This window comes from Pseudopipra pipra, chromosome 7, assembly GCF_036250125.1.
Source record: "Pseudopipra pipra isolate bDixPip1 chromosome 7, bDixPip1.hap1, whole genome shotgun sequence".
NCBI classification, from domain to species: domain Eukaryota; kingdom Metazoa; phylum Chordata; class Aves; order Passeriformes; family Pipridae; genus Pseudopipra; species Pseudopipra pipra.
In genome coordinates, this window is record NC_087555.1 from 5,669,181 (window position 1) to 5,694,000 (window position 24,820).

The following is a 24,820-nucleotide window of genomic DNA, read 5'->3' on the forward strand; positions in this document are numbered from 1 at the left end:
TGACTAAGTTAAAGGAATGATTTTTACCTATCTGTTAATACAAAGAAAAATAAACTGAGTTATACTGTGTGTCTGATGAGATCTGCCAGTCTGAAATAGCAGCATGCCAGCATGGGCAGCTGTAATAGAGGCCAAAGAACTTATTGATGAGGAGCTGAAAGAGTCAAATTCTGATAAAAAGAAATAATTTACATTGAGGTAGTTCTTTAAATTGTTTCAAATGAGGTCATATCACTCAATTATTTTGTAAACAACTGGAAAGTTTTTACAGCTTTCGTGATGTGCTCAAGGTAGCTTATGCTTTTGCAAGAGAGCTGCTTTCAGCAAGCAGCAAATACTTATATTCTGATAGAGGTGGAACTAAACAAAGTAGAGTTACATAAATGTCATGCAGCATAGGCTTCATGTGTTGAGAATGAATTAAAAATAGCTCCTCAGTGCTTACAGGGTCTGATTTCAGTAAAGTGGGCTATGTTTTCCATCCTTTTACACATCACTTAACTAGGAAACCATTATGGAATTGGAAAGTATCTAAATATCCAATACACAGGAAAATAAGAGGGCTAAAGAGTGAAAACACTTTTAATATTCATATATGAATTGACTATACAGTCAGTACACTGGCTTGCCTTTTTGTTTAGTCTTCAGTTAAGCGTAACTCTTCTGTGTCTGGTTTTCATCAAGCTCCAATGAAGCAGCAGACAAAAAACAAAACCCCACCAATTCCTAAAGAGAGAAGAGGTGCCAAATGTAAATTTGACTTCCCCCCACTTGTGATTGTTATGATCCATGGTTTGGGGCTTTCTGTTATCAGGCAGGGCCCAAATTTGAACATCTGGATCCAGGTTTCCTAAGGATTCAGGGAGGGTCTTGAAGTCAGTCTTTCTTAACTCTGCTTTCAACTTCTATGTGAATCCATACCAAATCTCTTCCTGCTCTTTTAGCCTGGCTTCTCATATAAAATGTCTCTTTGGATGGGACAGTAAGTCATTCTTTCCCCAGTAATGTTTGCTGTTGTTCAGTTCTATACATTTCCCACAGGATCAAAAGCCTCAAAACATAGTGTTCCTACAAGCATAATGAATATAAACAGCTGGATAAAGGAGAAAGAACTATTGCCCGCTACAGTTGCAGTGAACCTCCTCCTCATAGCCTTCCAGGAGTTGTGAACCATGAGAAAAGGTCAGGATAGAGCCCTTTTCTCCTTAGACTTCAAAATTCTAGTTACAAAACTTGGACACACAGTAAAATAGGCTCTTATTCAGTTATATGGGAACTCTCACCACTTTCCTTTTCTTAGTCTGGGAAGTATTTTTAAGCTTTCAGTATAAGATTTACCTCAGACTGGCAAACAGGATTTGCCAGTGTGGGATAGGACCTTATTACCTTTGAAAATTAATGTGCATGTGCAAACCAGTTCTTCAAACACACAATTGACACCTGATCCACAGAGCATGCAAGAGTGATTACAACCAGATTGCAGTCCTGAAGAAAATGAAAAAAAAGTTGTGAAGAATTAGGGGTTTGGTTTTTTCTGGGATTTTTTTTTTTCTATTTTATTCTAATTAATTGGGAGGAAGAGAACAGAGAATGAGATCTCTCAGGGCCTTTCAGCCCTCTCTGGAGAAGACAGAAAACCCCCAAGGAAGTAAAAAATCCTGATTATTAAATTCATTTTTAGGAGTTGCCAGGAAATTTGAATACTGTAAATTACTTACATGCAAGACAAATTTACATGGTTTTATATTCACAAAAGCCTTTAAAAGTAACGCAGGGAACTAATTTTTCTTAATCTCACATGCAGTATGTAAATCAAAGGCAGAGCTCTTTTAACAGATACAGGAATTCTAGCTAGTAATTCTAGCACATACAAAACCTCTTATAACTTTTGAGTGTTTAAAATTTCCCATGTGCTTTCCTAGGAGGGCTGTTATTTGTCTTCTAATACTGGCAAATAACTGGGTGTGAGTTTCCAGTTTTCATTAGGTATCTCTCAGCCAAATTGCATTGGGCAGGTGTCATATTAGATGGCTGGCTCACATTTAATGTAATTTAATTAATTTCAAAGTATTTGTAGGTGTTTCTTCTTGATCAGTGCCAGCACATGAGAAAGGATTAATGGAGTAGCTTTGGAACCAGTTTTGGTGAAGGTAGCACTTGGCTGGCATAGTTTAGTGTCCATTCAAGCTGGGTTTTCAAAAAAGTTCCCACTTTATCATGTAGGTCCAGCAACCTAAAAAAAAGGCTGAATCCCTATAAGGGGAAATCTTTCTAGGTTAGTGTTGCAATGGAAAATAGATCGTCAAGATACTTCAGATTAGGCATGGTAAATTTAGGATTTCAGAAGGTAGGGAATTAAGAGAGCAGTATTCTTCTGGGCATTTTGTGAACAATAAGGAGAGACAAGCTTTTTCAAGGGTTCCAGCAGGCACCAGTTTCCCAGTGTCCATCATGGTAAGTGTAGGTTTTTTTGAAAGAAAGTAATTGGACAAAAAATTTACACTTTTTTTTTTGTGATCCTAAAAGATAAGCTTGCAAATGGCATTTGTGAGAGAAAATGGCTTTATATGAAGTAAATTCTCACACAACACAGTTCACTTAGGCCTTTTTTACTGGTTTAAAGGTTAAAGATAGGATTTCTAAAAGAAGGGGCTATTTCTCCATATACATATGGACATGTATACATATATATGTGTCTTCATAACAAAGTATACAAATATATAAAAACATATATTTCAAACATATGTAAATATATATTTAAAGATATGTATTTAGTCTTCATAATTGCAATAAGAAGGACCTTTCTTGCTCTTCATGCAGAGGCTGGTTATGATGGTGCAGTTGAGGGTAAGGGTAGAGCTAACCCTCTAGAAAGGCAAACACAGGGACTGATGTTTCCAGTGCAGACTATAAAGATACTATTACTTTCTATAAAGATAGTATGAGAAACATGGAAGTGAATGACTTCTATGTTTCCACAGAGGCACTGCCAACCCAGATGGGGTTGTAGATAGAATGAAAGCAGATCAGATTCTTTTGTGGCCAAATAAGATCATATCATATTCCATTGGTTTAGATACTGGTATTACTATTGTGGCTATAGTTTTCTACATAATTAGAAACAGGATTTGTTTAAGGGGGGCAATGTACAGAGCAGTTTTCATCTCTGCATGGTGCTGTTTAGAGGAAGAACAGTCCTTGTAGAGGCAAATAACCCTCAAATAATTGTTTTCTGTAGATGCTTCTTAACTAGATGTTGGATTTTGCCAGGGATTTACAAGGAAACCAGTGAGGTGTGCAGTTTCCTACAGATTATTTTGTAACCCTCAGGGTTAGTAAGAAGAATGGTGTTTTTGGGAGGAGCGAGCGGCCTCAGATTAGTTTCAGTGCATGAACTGCTTGACTGGTTTCCTGCTCCAGCAGCGATTACAGGCAGCGTGGCTTTCTGGAAGAAAGCACTCAGGAGGGTGATCCTCCACGGCTTCTGCTGTGCCCAGAGGTCTGGGTTAGAAGAGAGGGATTGACACAAGCTCTGCTGATTCAGGCAGAGGTTTCCAAAGGGAGTAGTCAGGAGAGCAGTTTTACTTCTGATGATTCTGGATTTGGAGCAAAAGATTTTCTGGGAGAAAATACTGAACTGCCCTGTCATGGAGATGAGAGTCTGCTGACAGCTTAGGGATAGGTATGGGAAGGGTTGCGTGGCTTTGGGGGGGGAAAGGGTGGTTTGGGTTTGTTTTGTTTGTTTTGCTAGTGTTAGATTTAAAACCTTAGAAGGGAAGCTCTAAGCATAGCAGGTGCTCTCAAATTCTTTCACGTTCTATAGATTTCGAATGGGAGAATGTGTCTGCAGGAGTGCATGGCTTTGTGTTGGTATGGGTATAGATTCTGGATTGTTTTCATTAAGTTTCATACACATCAGAGGAGGTTTTCAGAAAGGTGATGACATGAAGAGTAGATGTTTTTTCTGTTTTCTTTACGCTGATGTTAGAATGTAGAACAATGCCTTATAGAATTGGATATACACTCTTTATTTTTTATATAGATACTATTCATGCTGGTACACATTTTGTTCAAAATTCACAATAGAGATCAGGTTGCAGAAAAGAAACAATCAAGAGAATGGTTTTCCAGTGAAACTTTGCTTTGCTAACAGCAGGGACCAATTTTGAATGAGAGCACTATCTTTCTTTGTTTTTTGCACACAATGGTTACCTGAGCGCTGTTTTCCTCAGAATTTAGGTTACATGCATTAACCAGTAATGTTTTGAAAAGCAAATATTAGGGAAAGACATAGATCTGAGGTGAAGAATCATATTGGAAGGAACAAGTAGTTTTGATTCAGCTCTGTGTGGAATACGTTTTATGGTTAACATTAAAGTTTTAGAAAGGGAATAGAGAGAGCTTAGTTTTCCTTTGGATTGTTGAGTGTTCCACCAAGCTATAAGGACCATGGTTCACAGGGTAAATGGTATTTATTTAGTTAAACTAGATATCAGCCACTCAGGTTTAGAATTAGTGTTGAGACTAAAGTTCTAGAAAAAAAGAAAATGAAACTCTGGTTTTCTACCATTTCTTGATTTGTTCTCCCAACAAATTCACCTGACTATATGCTTGAAGATTTTGTAATATTTAATATCAGAACAGGATTGCTGAGCCCTTGTGTAAGTCTCATGATTGCTCTGCAGTTTGCTGATCTGTCCATCTAACTGAGGCAGATGACTTTTGAGAGAAAAAACAACAGGGAAAACAGGCTGACAGGGAAAACAGGCTTCCAGGGAAAAGGATTGTGCTTGAGACCTTCTACCATCTGGCACATGAAGAATGAGAAACGCTGGTTCAAAGAATCATCTCTTCTCCTCAAAATACCAAGTCATGCTCTCTAGGTGAGACACAGGGGTCAGATTAAAGGTATTTGTCCTGTGTCTTTCTTAAAATAGGCTGAAGGGGATTGCACTGTTATTGAGGAGTCCTGAAGTGACATGCAAGCAGGTGAGGTCTGTGTGCCTTGTCAGCCTTGGCTGTGTGCTGAGAGTACACAAGAGCACACATCATTCAAAAATTTTGTGGCTGGAGAAGACATTTTCAAGAGTCACTAAGAAGGTGCTTTGGCTTGTACCAGAGAAGAAAAATGCAGACATATTAGGGTCATGGCATGGCTGGACACCAGAGTAGTTTGTTTTTAGGACTCTTGTTAGATTATCAATTGGTTTTTGGATTATTTACATGGGCAGTGTGGCTCAGTAAATCCTATGCCATGTAGGCAGGGACTCTGTGAGATTTGGCAAGCTATGTTGCCATTACAGCTGTGCTTTAAAGTTTAGAGGTAGTAAAACTTCCACAGTGGTAACAGATTTCAAAAAGTACATCAATAAACAGATCCAGAAAAAACCTCCTGAGTTTACCCTGACCTGACTCCTGTGATTACAGTAGAGTAGCATCAATATGTGCTGGAGTGAAAGGAGTTCATAAAAAAATAGCGGAGCATCAGCAGATTTGTCAGCCTGATGAAGTTGCAAGAACTACAGAGAAGATGGCCACGGTGATCTAGAGCCAAAACCTGGGATATCTGAAACTCTCACACGTGGTAGTAATTTTTAAGCTGCTGGAGCTCAATAGCACTACAGCTTGTCATTTAAAAAAGAAGTTGTAATGGTAATGTTATGCCGTGTTTCTGAAGGAAATGACAACAGTTTCCCCTTTGGAAAAGACTCCCTAAAGCCAAGTTGATGACTGAGTTTTGCAGAAATTAAAGCATATACAGACTCATTTAGAGGGACTGCTGTGCCAGTGAAGGGGAGAAATAAATCCCTTAGAGACAGAAAACTGCAGGGACAGATGTGGTGTGCGTGGCAGCCCCTACACAATTCAGTACAGTACACAATGCATGTGGTTACCCAGAAATGTACAATCTGAGTCAGAAAACACGATCCTTGTTATCCCCTGGAGATCAGAGAAGCTCTTAAAGGTGGAGATAGTGGTTTTGACAGGATGCTGCTGGCAGGCTAATCCACTGCCTATGCTACACCAGCTAGCAAGAGCCGAATAGCATTGCAAAAATATCTCCAAGAGGGGAACATCTAAGTAAGGAGTTGAGAGACAAAATATGTAGAACATATAGGCTGTGTCTGAAGGAGCCCTTGGTGGCACTGTGCTGCTGCTAAAGTATGGGGCTGGGATCTGCCTGACTTGGGCAAACAATGGTGATGCTGTGTGCCATGGAGGCTTGTGATCCATTCCTCCACAATGGAAAATCACATGCCAAAGGACCTGCATTTGTACTTCCTGCTGCACGAGACTTGCTGTGCTGTGCAGAAGGTAATGGGAATTTGCAAAGACTGTTCCAACAACACATGAGCAAGGCAGATAAAGGCATTTTTGATTTTGTGTAGCTTACACAGTTAGTTTTCTATAAATTTGGATGTTATTTTGGGTAACATTGATTGGTGTTCTTTTGTTTTTGAGACTGGCTAGTTTTGTAAAATTGTACCTGTGTGAAATGAAGTCCCTCCTCTAAGGCTGCAGCAATGGTGAAGGAAAAGATACTTATGCTTGTACTTTCTCCATGGATCTGGAAAGCACATTGTGGATTTTCTGAGTGGAAAGCTCTTACAAGTGAAGTACTTTTTGGGACTAAAGACAAGTCCAGAGGACAATGAATCAGCAGCCCTGTTGGCTCCTCATGATCTGGTAAACTCCAAGTGGAGCTTTCCCAGAGCAAAGCTGCCCATTGTCTCCAGGGTGGGGTACTTGGGGACAATTTACCCCATGTTCCCCACCTGAGTCCAGTTTGTCCCTCTCCTCTGTGCCTTCTTCAGGACAGGCATAGATGAAGCTCTGGTTTGTTAGACACTCCACATCCTGTTTCAGCAAATACCATCTCAGCCTGTCCTTTGCAGGAATAAATATTTTTTACATCTGGATGAAGAATTCTTTTAGATGTTTTTTGAATTCCTGGAAGCTGGTACTTACATATAATGCTAAATGTATTAGTTACACGTACAGCCAGTCTATTTCCCTGATGTCTCATTTCTGTGTGATCATTTGCGTAACTGCTCTGTAATAGGTACCGGAAGAGTCCTAGAAAATCTTTTACTGGCAAATAAGACATAACTCTAACCTTCAGTAATTGGGAAAAATAGAGCAAAGAACTTAATAATTATGTATCTTTGTGAGTTTCTTTTCATTGGTTCTCTTTTTATTAACTTGGTAAAGCAATTTTCAAAATTATATTTCATGGCTTTTAAATGACCGCAATCTCTGGACATGTCGTTATCTTTAGAGTATTCAATACATTTGTACTGTATTTTCTTCACAATATACATTTTAGCTCTTTTTTTTGTTTCTTCTTGAGAAAAATATTGATTTATCCAATGAAAGGTAATTAAGTTAGGGGGAAAAGCATCATTGACAAGAGAAAGATAAATAGCAGGAATATTTGGACCACACATACATAGCAGAAAACATTCTTTGTGTAGTTAACTATGTTGAGTTTAAAGGGGATATAGTTCCTTGCTGTGCTGGATTAATTTCATAGGCTGCCAGGATCTTTTTATACACGGTCAGTGATATGGACATTGAAATGCTCCCGATCTTCTCCTGATGTCAATCCATATGGCAGGGCACAGTCAAAAATGCATTATACTGAGTTGCATTTTGTGCCCAATCCAATCAGTTGTGTCCTTCCATGTGTTTCAGACATGATTTTAGCAAATATTTTGAGAAATAAGGAGTCAAAGATAGCTTTCTCATGCAGTTGCTTTGTAGTCTCATGATGTGCAAAGTCATGACATGCTAAACTCCCTGATCCAAAGTGAGAGACCAGCCTCTCTTCTGCATATTGCACCCACCCGAACCCCTTTGGGTGGTCTTCCATCTTGTGGTTCAAGCCTGCTGGTCTGAGGTTATTCTTTGGGATGTTTTTGCCTTCTAGTGGTTTGGGGTGGAAATGATGCAGGCAGGAAGGTTGGAATAGGCTGAAAGCTTGTTCTTGTTTACACTGGCTGGATGTTGAAGCCTAAGATATGGCAGGTGCAGGCAGATGGCTGAAATTAAGAAGGCAATAATGTGTTATTAATCTGAATTATTGTTAATACAAAATATAGACAGACATTTACACATGTGTATATATATGTGTGTATTTTAATATACATACATATGTATTTTATATGTTTGCTCAAATTTGTATCCAGCTTGGAGCTCACAAAATAGTCAAAAATTTTCACGTGGCGCTCACTCCCTGGACTTCAAGGCCTTGTAAGTATTCATCTCCTACATGGCTCTTGCCATCTTTTGGGAGGTGAACTCTTCATTTGCATGCAGGAAAGCTGCAGTTCCAGCAAAATTTCAGCACTGTCCCTGTTTGTTTATATCAGTATAACTGGGATCAACACTGGAGTCAATACTACCTGTCTGCTTTTGAGCTGTGCATGCTTCCCACTGAAGGAAGCTGGGAGAAAGATATGGAGAAGGGATATGAGCTCATGAAAAGTCCTGTCTTGAGCTAATTGGGTGTTGGACCCTGAGGCTCACTCTGGTTCAAAGGCAGCATCTGAGTATCTGAGTGCCTTTAGGCTCTGTCCCTACATAGTGCTGCGCCTACCTCACCACCCACAGCCCACCTTGCTGGGTTGGGAGAGGAGGATGATGTTCAATCACAAATCCCCTCATCTCCCGCCTCACGAAGTCACCCTGCACAGGAGGCTGATGGCAGATGGAGGCCAGGAAATATTCCCTGTACCTCTCTGTGTCAAAGCTACTGTCTTCACAAGCTGTTCCCCCAGATTTGTGCACCTAAGCTACACAGGTACCTCAGCTGTAACAGAAAGTGCTGGGAAAGGATATTTGTCTTTCATTTTGTGTGTTGTTTTCTTTTTTTTTTTTTCCTTTTTCTAAGTATTAGTGTTTGTTCTGTTTTTCCTTTTTGAGGGGGGGGGAACTTAGTTTCATGGAGAGATGAAACCTGACATGCTGCAATAAACACCTGATGGGCTAACAATATATTTAGACCATTTTGAAAATTTCCATACCACTTGTATTTTGGAGTTGTGTTCTCTATCACATCGAGTTAGCAGAGAGCTGAAAGAAGTGCTAACCACACACTAGGTGATCACATTCAAATTGCCACAGTGACAACAGACACCAGAACATTTTCAAATGCTGTGTTTTGTGTCTTATTTTAAGGTGACCTCAAAAGAAGCCTGTCTAGAGGAGCATATGGGTTTCATGCAAAGTGCAGCTGAAATGAGTGGATGTTTGAGTGGCCTTTAGCCATGTCTGGAGGGTCCTTAGTGCCCAGCAGTTAGATGGGCAGGCTCATCTTCTTCATCTCTGTCATAGTTCTTGAATCTGTTTAGTTTTGGTCCACAGTAAAATCACAGAATCATTTAGGTTGGGAAAGACCTCCAAGGTCGAGTCCAACATTTGACCGATCCCCACCCTGTCAACTAGACCATGGCAAAAAGTGCCACTTCCAGTCTTTCCTTAAACACCTCCAGGAATGGTGACCTCACCACTTACCTGGGCAGTCCATTCCAATGGTTGACAAACCTTTCTATGAAGTAGTTCTTCCTGATATCCAACCTGAACCTCGCCTGGTGCTGCTTGAGGCTATGTCCTGTCACTAGTTCCCTGGGAGAAGAGCATGACCCCCACCTGGCTACAGCCTCCTTTCAGGTAGTTGTAGAGAGTGATAAGGTCCCCCCTCATCCTTCTCTCCAGGCTAAACAACACCAACTGCCTCAGAGGGTCTCCATATGACCTACTCTGTCGACCCTTCCCCAGCTCCACTGCCCTTCTCTGAACATGGTCCAGCCCCTCAATGTATTTCTTGTAGTGAGGACCCCAAAACTGACCCCAGGTCCTGTGGAAATATTGTCACAACTGACTCAGATATCCAGGATTTTGGTGCAAAATGTTTTATTTTACTTGCATTTTCCTGACTCTGAAACTGCATTGTGAGTGCCCCACGTTCCTCTGCTGAAGTATGTCTTAGAAGTGTAAGAAGAAAGAAATAACCTTTTTCATTCCCTTACTGAGATTCCTTTAAAGTGTCTTCCTCCAAATGGCTACAACTAACTTTACCCTAAATAATTAAAATAAAAAGAAAACTAGTAAAAGTTTTGAAACACAAAGGCTGAAGAAAATGAAACAAACCCCATCTGTCTGTGCAAAGTAGCCCTGACTAAAGCACATACTTTCATATGAAGTGTAATTTAGCAAATACTTAGATAAACAGCAGTTAGTCTGTTTTGCAACATCAAAGGATTTCCTACAATTCTTGATCTTATTTCAGCTAGTACCAGCTCCTCTCATTAATTTAGATTTGAAGGGCATACTTGTCTTCAGCGTCTAGGAACAAGCTTAAAATACTTTAAAATAAAAGCAGTAGATCTACTTTTCTTTTTAGCTTTGTGTATATAAGAGGCAGCCAGTAGAATACACCATCCTGCACATGTGTCTAACCTGATGGATCCATGTGCCAAGTTAAACAGAGTAGCCAAAGAATGCAGGGTGGTGTGAACTGAGGATCTTATTTGTAGGAACAGCAGTAGTAATGTTGCCTGGGGTTTCTTCAGCCTTTTCATCAGGAGGATTCAGTGTGCCTCATGGTACCAGGAGCATCCCCATTTCAAAAGGGAGGAGTCTGGTTTGTGGAGAAGGAAAGTGTCTCCATCTATGGTGTGAAGGAGTTCTGAGTGGGGAGGGCCAGCCCCACTGACAGAGCTTCTAGTGTTGACTAGCCACATAGCTTTTGCTAAGTGCTGATCCCAGTTTTTGAAGGTTCCCCCAGCAAGCCCTTCGAAGTGGTCTTCAACAGGTATCCAGGTTACACGTGATGAGCCCATTCTGACCTGGTTGATCTGGGTTTGGGACCATATGGGCGAAGGCCTGCGACTTGATGGCAGCAAAGCAAGGTATATGGGAGCTCTGGCCCAGGATGTGGGCATTGAGCAGGCATTTGTGAAGGAGTCAGAACCCCTTTCCCTCTGGGTGTGGCTTCTAACACGTGTAAGAAAAAAGTTTGTTTAGAGAGACCTCCTGCAGGAGCATCATCATAAAACAGCCTGGAAGACCATGGAAGAAGGAATTCTACGCCTGAGAGAAATGGTGCTGTTAGAGGTACTATTTGGAAGGGATGGGCAACCCAATAACAATCCCAACCAGGTCAGGTACACATCACAGATGTGGTGGAACCTTTCACGCCAGGGGCTATCTTTATGTTCCAGTTTCCTGGGAGATAATGTCCATGGTTAAATCTACCCCTCAGTCTCATGCCCATCTGTAGGTGGTAGCTTGAGTAATAAGGAGAAATTCAGGCCTAGAGCCTGGTTGATGTAAATAATGACAACTCTCTTGACTTCGGTCACACCGGCTGTCATAGTTTGAAATTGGCCCCCCTGAGAGGCTGGGGGGGCTCAGAGGTGATTGGGTGCCAGGACAGTGTTCCCTGGAGAGCCAGTCACCACTCATGTTGTTCGCTTCTGCTCAAAATCATATATCACAGCACCGGAAGCTGTTGGCAGTTCTGTCTTGGTTGTTTTGCTGTTGGTGTCTGCTGCATGTAGGTGGAGAAGGCCAAGGGGTGGCTGGGCTCTCTCTCTCCCCTTCCACGGGGAAGAGGGGAGCCCTGCAGCCCCCCTAACTCTGCCTAGGCCAGAGTTAGAGACAGCATTGGAATGAGTGCGTGTTTGTGAGGGATGCGACTCACAAACAACTGGTAAGTGGGAGAGAGAGGCAGACCCTGTGGCCAGGCCCTCTTCTTCCTTCCCCCCCACCTTTGCAGCCAAGCTGCAGAGGAGGGCTGGTTTTTTCCCTCTCGCTGTTTAGTGAGAGTGGATGTGAGGCTCAGCATTTAAGTAGAGCCAAGTGGACGGGCTGATTAAATCAGCTTGGTGCTCAGGAAAGGAATCCTGGGTGAAATTGGAGACGGACCCCAGAGAGAGAGAGAGAGAGGGGCCTGGAGGATGTCTCTGCTGTGAACTAAAATGCAGGACAACCGAAAACCCGAGGAGAAATCAACATTCCAGGACGTGGACACTGATAAGCTGAACTACACTGCAGCAGCCTACGAGCCGAGGTATGAGAGAGAGAAATCACACAGCAGCAGAGGAGCAAGGACTCAAAGCTGTCTTCTTGGACTTCATGAGGAGGAGAGACTGCAACAAACAACTGGAACTTGGTGAGGGGGGAGCGTTCAGGAGCCCAGAACACTCCCATGGCAGACTGTGTTACGTATCAGCCTTGAAAAGCTGCTCCTGGACTAAAGCAGTTAGAAGGAGGGGCTTGAAAGGACTGACAGACAGAAATGTAATATATATATATAGTTGCCTTTAGTTTGTACAGTATATTTATTTGTGTAAATATTTCCCCCTTCCCCTACAGAAGCCTCTGGTCTGAAAGTTTCTCTCTGATGTTAGGATAATTGTGGGAAGGGGTGGGGGAAGCCTGGAAATTGGATTTGAGATTTCTAATGTGGCTCAAACTGCCCCACCGACTCATGCCAGCTGAGAATTAGGGCTGTGTTTGCTGAGAAATCCTTTCTGTTCTATGTTTACTGTTCTTTGAACAGTAAACCAGCCGTCTTTTCTCAGTACTGTTTCCCTCTGATGAGAAGCCATCTCCTGAAATATGGCTGGGAAAATCAAGAAGAGTCAATGTATAAAATTATAGAATCATTTCGGTTGGAAAAGACCTTTAAAATTGAATCCATCTCTTTCCTAGTCCCGCTGTGTTCACCACTAAACCATGTGCCCCTGAGTGCCACATCTCCAGGTCTTTTAAATACCTCTGGGGATGAGAACTCAACCATTTTCTTGTTCCAATGCCTGGCAACCCTTTCAGTGAAGAAAGTTTTCCTAATATCCAACCTAAACCTTCCCTGGAGCAATTTGAGGCTGTTTCCTCTTGTCCTCTGGCCTGTTACTTGAGAGAAGGGACTGACTCTCACCGCACTGCTACCTCCTTTCAGGTAGTTGTAGAGAGCCATAAGGTCCCCGCTGAGCCTCCTTTTCTCCAAGCTGAACACACCCAGCTCCCTCAGCCAAGGTGACAGGAGGGGAGGATGTTTTGCCATCAGTGCAGAGGAGCTGCTCTGTCCTTTTTTAGGGGTTTGTAGCATGATGGGAGCCTTGGACTCCAGTATTGCTCTTAGCCATGTTGACATGGTGATGTCAGCACCTGAGCATGCATTAAGATTTCAGGGGTTTTTTTAGGGAATAAAGCAAACACAGTGATGCAAACATTTATCTTTATTCCAAAGTGGAGGGTGAAACATCTATCATATTTCCAAAGTGGAGGGTGAAAGCTATTTACAAAAGCTTTTTTCGAGAGCTGGGGGCTCTGTAGCTATTATCCTGTGAGCTTCCTTAGATGGCAAAAATAAAAAGGGACAGTCTCCTTTGTTTATTAACAACCTGTGAATGGAATGAATTCAGGGGAGGCACTTTGCTAAGGCAGCAAAGTCCTCAAATGTTACAGGCAATGTGCCAAGTTCAGTAAAGCAAATAACTGCATTCAAAAAGACTTACTAGGGAACAAAGAAAAACGACCACCTACTGCACCAACAGTGCTTATTTTCTCTCCTTCCTTTTCTTTCCCATGAATTGTGAAGAAATGCACTCATTTCTGGTAGTTGTTTTGGTTTCTGCACGGAAATCTGCAGGTGTAAGGATATTCTTCCTGCTTCTCACCCTACTGTCAGTGAGGCTGTCAACTTTGGGAGCATCTGTGTAGAAGTAGAGAGAATTCCTTCTCAGTAATTAAAAACCTGTCAGGCTATAGGAAGGCTGTGACTCTCTAATGTGCCCAATGTTCCGCTACCATATGTTTTGCAAGATGACTGTTATTAACAGGAAAACTTTAAAAAAACAGAGAGATCAGTGTTTAAATCTGTTGTTTCTTATGATAGATTCAAAGTTCTAAAGATGTGTCTATTTGCAGTTTGATATTGCTGTTTCAAAATGCAGATTGTTGTTCTGCCTTTTTCCATTAGTTCGGAGTCCTTTAGTGCCTCAGGTTTTCTTCCTTTTTCACATCCCTGTATCAGTTGTGAAATTTGCCAGAGCAGGCTGCTCTCTGGCACTGACTGCAGATGTGGCACTGTAGAATCCCTCTTCTTTGTGCTGGCGCTGTGGAAAGACAACTATCTCTGAATACATCCAAATGTCTGGCACTTAAAAAAAAGTTCCTATTGGATCCTATGGAGGATCAGCCCCATTCCTTCTTTGTAGGAAAATGAATCCTCCTTTTAAGGGAAGAGGTACCACCTCACTCCTTTGAACCTAAGTCACTTTTATGCAAGCCCTTTTCTAGCACAAGAGAAAGGATTTCTATTATTGAGCCTATCCCAAACTATTCCTTCATGGAAGTGGTATTTGATTTTGTGAGTGGCAGTTGCAGAACACAACACGTGGCTTTGTGACACACTTCTGAAAGGGCATGGCATTGCCCTGTACATCCTGCTATAACTTGGTCACTGTCAGGCTGAAAACCTGATTTCAGTAGGGGAAAGATGCCAGAAAACTCTTAAAAGAATTTTGAACTGTCACATGCTTTCTCCCTTCAGCCCATAAATTCTTACTCTCAATTCTTCAACGTACAGCAAAAACTATTTTCTCTCTTAGGCAGGTATAAAGATGGGCCATAAGGCTTGAAAATGTAAAAGGCAATTAATTAGGACTGGCAGAAATTATTTTAATTTCTCGGCTTTTGTTGGTGAAAGGAATGAGGTTGCACTCACACAGAGTTTGATTTCAGGATTTCTTCACCGAAATCAGTTTCCATTTTCCTCCATTTTCAGCGTTTCCGTTTTATTCATATTCTCTCTTAAACAGCACCTGGTGTTGTCTTTTAGTTAACCAGAATTGCCAGGATCGTCCTAAACCGGTGTTTTGATCCCACACATTCACAGTCACATCATGTGGTGCCTGTGTTTAGCCAAGAGAAAAAACACACACTATCATACAGATCATTAAGTGGTTTTCCACTTTGTTTTGACAGAGAGAATGTTGTGTTTCTCATTTAGCTAAGGTTGGCCCTTCCTTTTGATTCCAATTAATTAAATGCAGGTGCAGACTGACTCAACTTGTTCCCACAGACTGGTGAGTTCTGGTTTTGACCACTTGCATTGAAAGACCACGAGGATTTCAAAAACAATAGCTGGGTGTTTGACACTTTTCATTTCAGCTCTGCTTTGCAAATAACATCAGGGGTTGATCCGCATTGGAGCACGTATGTTATGGAGGCTGTAGAAGAGATGCTGACAGGCTGGAGTGTGTCCAGTGGAAGACTGTGAAGGTGTTTGAAGGCTGGAGCACATAAGTCAGAATCATTGTAGAGGTGGAAGTTAGGCCCTTCCCAGGGGTGCACTATAGCAGGACAGAGGCAGCAGACACAAGCTGCAACAGGAAAAATTCTTGCTGGGTAGAAGAAAAAACTATCGACAGCAGGAGCAGTTCAGCAATGGAGCAGGTAGTGTGTGTTGGTTCTGGTTGTCCCAGTTTGGTTGCAGGTCTGAGTGGAAGTGGTGCTGGGCAATCAGAACCATGTTTGGAATTATCCCTGCTCTGAGCAGGGGATGGACTAGAGACTTCTAGAGGCCCCTTCCCACTTGGAGTATTTCATGATTGCATCACTTCATGCAATGTATGCATTGCACCTTACACAAGCTACATTTATGATATTTTAGCCTATACTTCTCCTCTGGCAAAGGAGAATAATATCTTAAAACAATAGTGTCATTATTCCTACTGAATTCACTTGTATAAATATTTATAAACACTCAGTTTCCACTATGCAATATTGTATTTTCAAGATCTCTGGTTAGAAACACAGCATTAAGAGCTCCCCCATCCCTCCTTAACATGGCACACCTGCCTTGATGGTGAAATCTGTCCCTTGAGTGCCCATCTGCATTTGACCTGTCCTCTTGAAGTGCTAATCTTGTTTATAACCTCATTAAGTCTGTTTGTTTGCTGGTTAGCTCTTGGCTTGATTATTCCCTTTAAGCACTGACAAAACATGCTGAAAACAAGGTGCACACATGACAAAATTTGAATAAACAGAATTGTCAAGGAAATGCTAGAGAAAGTCCAGAATGCAGCACTGAAGATGTAGAGATGTCTGTTCACAGCCTTACATGGAAATCACTGGGAGATTTGCATGAGTAATGTGGGAAAACTGGGAAATATATAAGTGCCTGTGATAAGGGACTCAGATTTTTCATCTCATGACAAATGATCAAATTCCACTTACATCAGTGGAACTGCAGTGATTTATTCTAGCTGAGGATCTGGCCTTGTGGTTTGTAAAATCAGCTGCGAATATGCAATGAGGATGATTTGTTCTTCATCAGAAAATCTGAGACCTTTCAAATAAATATTCAACGTACTTAATATGTTGCTAGAGGAGAATTGGTTGCAGGAGTACCAAAGGGTTTCATATGATATCAGACCCTACAGCTTGTAGCAATGCTGTGCTGTGGTTTAAGACTGACCTAATGAATAAAACAGCCCATAGTGTTTTGTCCTATGCTCATTCCTGTGTTAAGCAGGTGTTACTACAGAGCTTTTAAAAAGCAGATGTCCTGTCTAGTTTTCAAGACATCAAGTGCTTGTATCAAGTCCCTTGGCCAATTGTTTCAGTGGTTAATTACTCCTCACTATAAAGAGAAAATAATGTTTAATGTGACCTAAATTTGTGTAGCCTTATCCCCTGGTGATTGAATATTTTTATGTCTCTGTGTGCTGTGTCCTGATAACTGAAATGTTCTCCCTGGGCATTTGGTTAGAGACCAGCAAGATTTGCTTAAGGTTTTAGGTTTCAGTTGTGGCTTTCTAACTAAAGTTTGTGTTTGCCAACACAGTAGGCTTTAAAGTGGACTATGCACCCCATATTTGACTGGCTAGTTTCCACCTGAACCCTTACTCTTGTTGGATTCAGACACCTGTGGTCCCACAGAAATGTCTAATAAACAACAACCATCTTTAAAGAAGGATATCAGGATCTATTCCAAATAGTGTTACCATAATAAGTTTTGGGATTTCTTTTGCCCATTACTGCTAATTTAGTTACAAATGACAATGCATAAAATCAGCTCATGAGAGTATGTATAGACACTGTGCAGTAGTAATGAATTCATATCATTAGTGCAATGAAAATAGCAATTATTTTAATGAATATGGAAAGAATCTCATTTATTTAATGCAGACTTCTGATGTCAGACTTGGGAACTTTGTAGAAATAAATAATTGATGTGAGTTATCTGCCCAATACACTCTTCCATTTTCCACTCTTCTGGCTTCTTTGGTAAATTTATGACATTAAATGATTGCAACAGCTTCAGTCTGTCAAAGCTGAATCTTACAGGTGTTCTGCATTGCCAGCACCCTGCAAACCTTGTCCAAGGGTATTAGTGCATCTCTCCTACTACGCTTACATTGTATTGTCTGCTAATGCAACTAATAGACTTTGAAGGATGTTCCCTGTCTGTGGTACCACCTTTGGAGTTTGTGCTCGTCTACTCCTATTCAGATATTCTTATATACTGACTTGTACCTCTGGCTCCATCGAGAGAAGGCTTGAGCTGTCTTTCATATGGCTTCCAAAGCACCATTTTAAAAGTGCTTTTTTTCTCCACTTCTATGATTTTAAAATGGCCAGATAGATTAATATTTTGGCAAACACAAATATATTACCTTCAAAATTCATGCCTTTGGAAACATAGCTTAGTGCTGGACATGGAGGGGTCAGACAAATTTTAGATCATACACAATTGTTCACCTCATTCCCCAGCATGTTCCCTGCACAGACCCAGAGTTAAGGAGCATAGCAAAATTGCTAGAGGCAGAGACAGGGAGGGAAATGAATGTCCCCTCTTATGCTGCATGTTGCCTAAGATACTGATTTACCATGAGCATAAGCCAGTGTTGCAACAGCTAAATGGAAGAAGGGGGTTGTTTTCCTCTCTAGAGTTCACTGGACCTTATGTGAGCCTGTTCTTGTTTGTAGAAGACTACCTGATAAATACAACAATGTATTTTTACGTGACACTGCACTTTTCCTGTCAGGGGTATGAAGCAGGAGAATGCTGATCTGCTCTGTACAGCAGTAATTCCCTCCGGTGACTGTTAGGAGTAATTAAAGCAGCTTCTCCACAATGAAAAACACATGGTAATACCTAATTAAGAGAACTTTTGAAACAGAAAGAATAAAGTGCTTGATGCTATTCATGTCCCTCTGACAAAGGTGTTACCCTGGGTAACAGACTTTGCTGGCTTCAACTTGCACAGGAAAGTCTTCATTTTAATTCTCCTGAAGTGTACAGCAGTGTTTGCCATGTGGGAAACATCTTCATGCCTTCAGTTCATTTGAGGTCACTGGAACATCTTGCAGTTGGAGAAGTGCTTTGTGTGGGTGTGGGCTGTCCACATCCCCTTTCTCCGTGTGTCCATCTTTCCAGGAGCCAGCACTACTGCTCACTGTCTGTGCTGGCCTCTGTTCCAGCAAACCCAGCAGCAGCCTGGCTTCCTGCAATGCTCACCTTGCTCTAACTCTTAAAAAAATGTAGCACACTGCCTAAAACTTCACATGCTAATTGCTGACACAACCTGAATTATGGAGTCATAAACAGAACATTTACTGTTGCAGGGGGAATTATTTACTGTAGAGAAGTATGTGAATACTGAATTCTCTGAGTGATTTCTGGGTGGATTTCACATTTAATGTATGGTAACTACCTTGATAAAAGTCCTGAGAGAATAATTCCATCTTGTAGCTTTTTCATGATTGCTATTGTATGGGTTATCGATCTTACACTTTTCATTTAGATATGCTAAATAGGGCTTTTCTTCCATTAATAATGAGAAAATTCTCCTTTTTTTTGGTATGCTTTTCAGAATTAAAATTAGTATTAACATTATTTGGCTATCTGGTTGGGATGGGAATTTCAGTGGTGGGAGCAAGAAAGTTAATTTCATTTTTAGATTAATTTAACTGAGTAGAGAAGAGCCACACAAAGGAGAATTTCTGGGATGACTCCTCTCTAACATGGGTGGTCTACAATGATAAAATTCTTCTCTTTTTGCAGAAGAAAAGTTTTGGAAACCCCAACAAGCTCCTCCCTGCCTTAAGATCCTTATTCTGTAAAACTCTAAAATTTGAGCTGCCAAAGCAAACATGTTTTTGTAGACTCTTTAGAGACACCGGGTGAAGGGTGATGGCATGGCTCAGCCATGCTCTGCTGCAGTTTCTTCTGCACCACATCAGAAGAAATACAGCAGTTTGCAGTGCTGGGTGGCAGCAGCTCCATTCCTGGGGCAGTTTGTTCTGCTGTTTATGTCCTCTTTGTGTCTCTGTCCCCAGTGCTCTCAACGATGCTCAGCTTCCTGTGACATTCCTGGCAATTGATTTTTACTAAACAATTAGCAAATATGGCAAGCTATAGATTTTGGGTTTCTGCCGTAGAACAACTGACTCCACCCCTCTGCTCTTTGTTACCTGGATTCTCCTTTCAGCCCCAATATAGAAGGTGAATTCTCCATTAATTTTGAACCTTATCTGGTTCAAAACTACTGCACAAGCCTGATGGCCTTTTTGGTCCAACACAAACCCTGCAACAGGCCCAAATGAACTTACAGATATAACACAGGTGAATTATTTCTAAAGGCCAACTTTAGCTTAAAAGGCTAATACCACTGGAAGAGTCCTGTATAGTCCATGGAGACAAACTTAGACTTGGGAGCCCAGCAGGGAATGGGTTGTTGGGTTAATAGTTACGATGTTAGTCCAGTGCAACAACCTCTCTTGTCCTTCTAACTCTCCTCTGACAGGCCATCCATCACAGAAGTAGAAAACAGAATTTTTACAGAAGGCTGTTACTGGTTCCTCTCTCAGTTTTTCCGTTTCAGATTAAACTCCTCAAATTCTTGTAGTGCTTTCCACAGAAATTTTGTTTTCTGGACCTCTGATCCTGTTCAGTGCTCCAATTAAACTCTTTCCTGATGGCATCTGATTGTCTGGAAATGCAGAACCCAAATGTGGTGCTTCTCCAGGGCCTTCTTCCTGCTGAAGAGAGCAGAAGGGTTGTTTCATGAACCTCACAGGGAAAAACAAGCCCTCAGGCCTGTTAAAGCACATTTGGTGGTTGTGGCTAGAGCTCTCATTTGTTAAATAATTTTCAGTTCCAAGTCTGTTCATCCTTATGGGTTGCTCTCCCTTAATTGGCATGATCTGCAGATTTAATAAGTATGGTCCTGTTTTATCATCCAAATCATTAGTGGAAGTATTCAATAGTCCTAGACACAGGGCAGCTCCCAGTGGAACACGTGGGTCCATTCTGCTATTTCGATGCTGAAACATTGATAACTGCTTTCCCAAGTGCTGTTTTCCAACCACTTTTGCATTCTTCCCACAATGTGAAATCTCCACACTTCCTTCATTCATCTGTGAGACTGCTATAAAAAACAATAGGTAAAGTCAGTGTATGTGGTATCTGCTGTTGTTCTACCTGCAAAACCTGTCACCTCTCAGGAAGAAATTATTTTTGGTTTGACACAATTTGTTCTTGAGAAATCCGTGGTGAATGCTACTCAAGTCCTGCTTTCTCCTAGGTGCATACATGCAATGTGTTCAGCTATTTGTTCCAATTTGGTTTTTTTTCTTTTCCTAGGTTTTCATGTTGCTTCTCTTTAATTTTTCTTTTCAGAGCAGGAGCCAAAACCGAGAGTTGTGAATGTGCAGAAGTGGACACTGATAACACCCATCCCACGTGTGAGTACAGTTTCAGGTAGGGGGAGGGATGGTTTCGTGTGAGAACCTGAGGCAGAAGCTTGCTCCTTGAGTCTGCCACGTTTCCAAGGTGACAAATTTCAGTGACCCAAGGCTCTTTGCAGAAGCTTTGCAGACAGGCCATCCCAGCACAAGTCTTTGTGTTAGTTTGGGTTGGTTTGGTTTTTTTTTTTCACTCACACTGTAATGCAATGCCTACTGCTGGCTCAAGAGCTCAGAACTGACCTTGATTTTTAAGTGTGATTTAGTTTCAGGTATAAACTTTACAGGCAATTACAAAATGAAAGCTATCTGTTACAGAAAATGGTGGTGTTTTCTCTCTTTCCTCAATTCCCTTTCCTGTAAATGAGGTCAGGAATGTTATGAAGTTAACATCATTAATGGTTGCAAAGTGTTTTGAGATCCCTGAATGGGGGGGCTTATATAAGTGAGAAAGTCTTACTAGGATAATTATAATTTATACCAACTGTACTGGCATGATATAGATCACTTAATGAGTTATTTGGCTTTTTCTTTCTCTCTGTCTCTCTGTCTCAGCTTCCCTAAGCCACATAAACAGACTGATTATTCATTGGCAACTTTCATTTCTAGCAAATAGATTTTTCACTGAAGTTCAAACTCAGCAGCAGCAGTTAGAAAATACAAGTTGGTTTCAGATCAGTTGGAATTTGCAATGCCAGAGTAAGGAGGAGTGTCTCAATGCTCACTGAACTAGAGAAGCACACACTGAACCTGCCTTTGGAATTACAAGCACTCTCTCTCCATTCCCTTGCAGTGTGCTCACTGCCAGAGCTGTGCTGGGCTGGTAACAGATGCTTGTGACTAAAAAGGTGAAGGTGAATTGATGACTTAGGCTGGTGACTGACATGGTAGAGCTAATGGTCTCTGCGGGGGGAAAAGTAGTAGTTTGTAGTTTGATATCTCACTGCTGTGATTTACTCTCTTGTTTTGCCAACATTTCACTTGTGCTGGTGTCAATGTGTGGTATTCTGGAACCCACCCAGAGATGGGATGAGAAAACCAGCTCTTGCTGTTTTATTGGGACCTAAAGGACTGTTGGTAATCAGGTAGCTTCCTCACCATAAAACTTTTTCTCTTAGCTGCAGTAACCACTCATATTAATCCCTGTGACTGGGAAGTAGCTACTTAAAACTTTGTGAAAGTGGATTCAGAAAACTATTAAGATTTAGAAAATTATGATCTCCTTGTAGGCATTATATTATAATGCTTAAATCAGTAGGGGTTTATTTCTTGTTGAGTCCTGAAAATTGTATCTACCATGTTGACCCATTGTAATGTGGACCCATTTGGAAATGGCAAGTGTGTTGGTTGCTGTGGAACATATATGCCTTTTCTTTCCTTTCTTACCTCTTCAGTGTTCCTTAGAAGTGGTCCCAGAGATTGTTTTCCTAATCCATGGAAACACCATGCATTTATAATGTAATCCATTGCCATAATAAGTGACACAATACTTTATTATTATTACTGCTATACAATATTTAGCTGAAACTTATACCTAGAGAACTGTCCCTTTCTGCTAAATATTTTTCAAATATACAAGGACTGAAATCTCCACCCTGTAAAACAAATAATGTATCATAAAAGATTTTATCCAGCTTTTCAAGTTCACCTTCATTACTGCTCTTGACAAATAATGAATATATCAGAAAATCGAAGGCAACTGGTATAGTTTTCTGACTCAGTGGGGACCTGCCAAGCCCTAATAGCCCCAAAATGGGAAATGAGAAGCTCTAAAATCTAATATCTTTCTGATTTTCCCCTTTTTATTTATTAATGTTAAAGAAAAAGGAAATTCTCAGCTAGTTCATTCCTGTGGTTTGCAAACAAAACATGTTTGTTGTTTTGCTTTCCTTTCAAAAAGGCATCTCTTTATTTAAATGTTGACCTACCAATTTAAAAGGAGAATAGGTTTAGAAAAAGGATCAATAATCTGAAAATGAGATGAAGAATTTTGTGTTGGACTGAATGGAGCATTTATGCAAAGTGACATTTCGAGGTATTTATCTTTTTGTTGTCTCAAAGATATTTTTATTTGGTCTGGAGCTAATTGTTTTGTTTTCAGCATTACAAACTGCTGCACAGTTCCAGAAAGACACAAGCAGGGGAGACTCAAATAATTGTTTATTAGCTATGGACAGTGAAGCTAAGGAAATCTATTCTTGCACTTGGAATTTTTTCTGCTGTTTTCCCATACTTTATGAATTTTGGCTAGTCCTTGCTTCTTACTTTCTTGCATTAATCCTCCTTCTTTAAGCACCTATTTAAATGTGAATCTCGCAACATTTTTTTGTTGTTGTTCTTTTCTCTGTGTTTGTTTAGGGTTTTTTTATTGTTTTACCTATACACTGTTGAAACTCACCAAGGAGGGGGAAATGTGGGTTGGGACTCCACAGGCTTGGACATGGCATTCCTGAAGGTGTAACTAACAGGAGATATGGGCTTTTAAAGTAAGAAAAATTATGATTAATAGGTGTATTGCCAGGACACTTCAGTGTCAAAATTCAGTTTAGGGCAGTATTATGCCAACCACTAGAAAGAAATAATTCCTGCTGTGGACACCTTGTAGTTTAGGTAGACACACTGGGATAAACAGGTAAAAACAGCAGATTCAACAGGACTCAGGTGGAGCTGCAGTTCCAGAAGATGGAGGTGCTTGCTGGGAAGCAGGAGTCTATCAGCAGTGTGACACTGACTGCAGGGACCCCAGTGTGTGCCTGTGCTATCAGGAGGGATGGGCACCGGGAAGGAGCTGCAGGAGATCCCCGCTACCCTTGTGGGTTGCAGGCAGAAAGAGCCAGAAGGCAGCGTGCCATTTCATACAGTCAGCCTGCTGTTATCCTGATCTAGCATGACAAATTGGTGTTCCCAGAGTGGCAGCAGAGTAATCAGACTGTGACAAATGGTTTACTTAGAGCAATTTGTTTTCATTTCACTGAAAATTTCCGCAGTCTTAACAGAAGGTTTCCCCCTGCCTCCTCACTCTCACTCCAACTGCCTCCTTCCTTCTTTAATGGCATTTGCATGGTGTTGAGAGAGGGATTGGGACCTGACCTGTGGCTGAGAGGGCAGTGTGGCAGCCAGGAGGTCACGTTTCCAGGGACCCCTGGCTTTTTGCAGCTGGAAGCTGTTGCTGGAGGCAATGTGCTGGTTACTGTGAAGTTCCCCCTCCATCAGCCATAGCCTATGCACGTGCTTTTGCTTGCATTTCTCTCAGGAGCTGAGCTACCTCACACCTTTTGCAAGTTGCTTCCTGGTAGATGAAGGGTATGTGGGAGCACGGGCTTCCCTGAGGGTCTGAAAAGGGTGTCTATCTGTCTGGCACCTTTCACAATTGCTAAACCCAGCTGTGTCTGCCTGAAGTACTGCCAGCCACAACTGCCCTGTGGGTGATAGAACAGCTGTGCAGCCCCATCCCTGTTCACAGCACAGCTGAATCCGTCTGCAAAAAGCACACTTGCAAAATCCAAAGAGAACTGAGAGAAGGGGAGAAACTGCTAAAAATGAACAATGCCAAAAACTGTCTAGGAATTTGAGAGTGTTCAAGTTCCTGTCATGCCAGTGCCTCCAGCTGGCCCTGGGATGGGGACGTCACTGCCTTTCCCGATTCGAGTCTCAGCCCAGTTGCTGAACATGGGCTTTTCAGTGCTGTGATGCCACTGCAAGATTAAAACTTGGATGGTTTTACCTGCTTGGTTTTCATAGCAGAGAGACAAAAAGTGGGTAAACTCTTCATTGCCTGTTTAGCAGAATATCCCCCTGGCCTAAGGTGGGGAAGGAACCACCATGACACTGACTTAGGAGCAGGCTCAGCTCGTGCTCCTCATCTGCTTACTCCAGTTGCTCTCATTTATAATAATTACCTGCTATTTCCAACTCCAATTCTTGCTGTTTCAGCAGGCAGTGCCTTCTGTGGGCTGCAGGAAAGGGAGATCAACACTTTGTGTAAAATAAAAGGGGTAGTGTTATGTTGGGGCTGGAGCCAGGAGCTCTGTGGTGTGGGGAAGGGGACAGAAGG

General features: G+C 41.5%; 1 long non-coding RNA gene across 2 annotated transcripts in view; it reads left to right on the forward strand.

Moving 5' to 3' along the window:
- LOC135417559 (uncharacterized) overlaps positions 1 to 24,820 on the forward strand; it is a 119,587-nt gene that overhangs the window by 75,120 nt on the left and 19,647 nt on the right. For both annotated transcript variants that reach the window (XR_010432104.1, XR_010432103.1), the window contains one exon: positions 20,702 to 20,766. This is a non-coding gene — a long non-coding RNA (uncharacterized LOC135417559). The remainder of the gene's footprint in view (positions 1 to 20,701; positions 20,767 to 24,820) is intronic.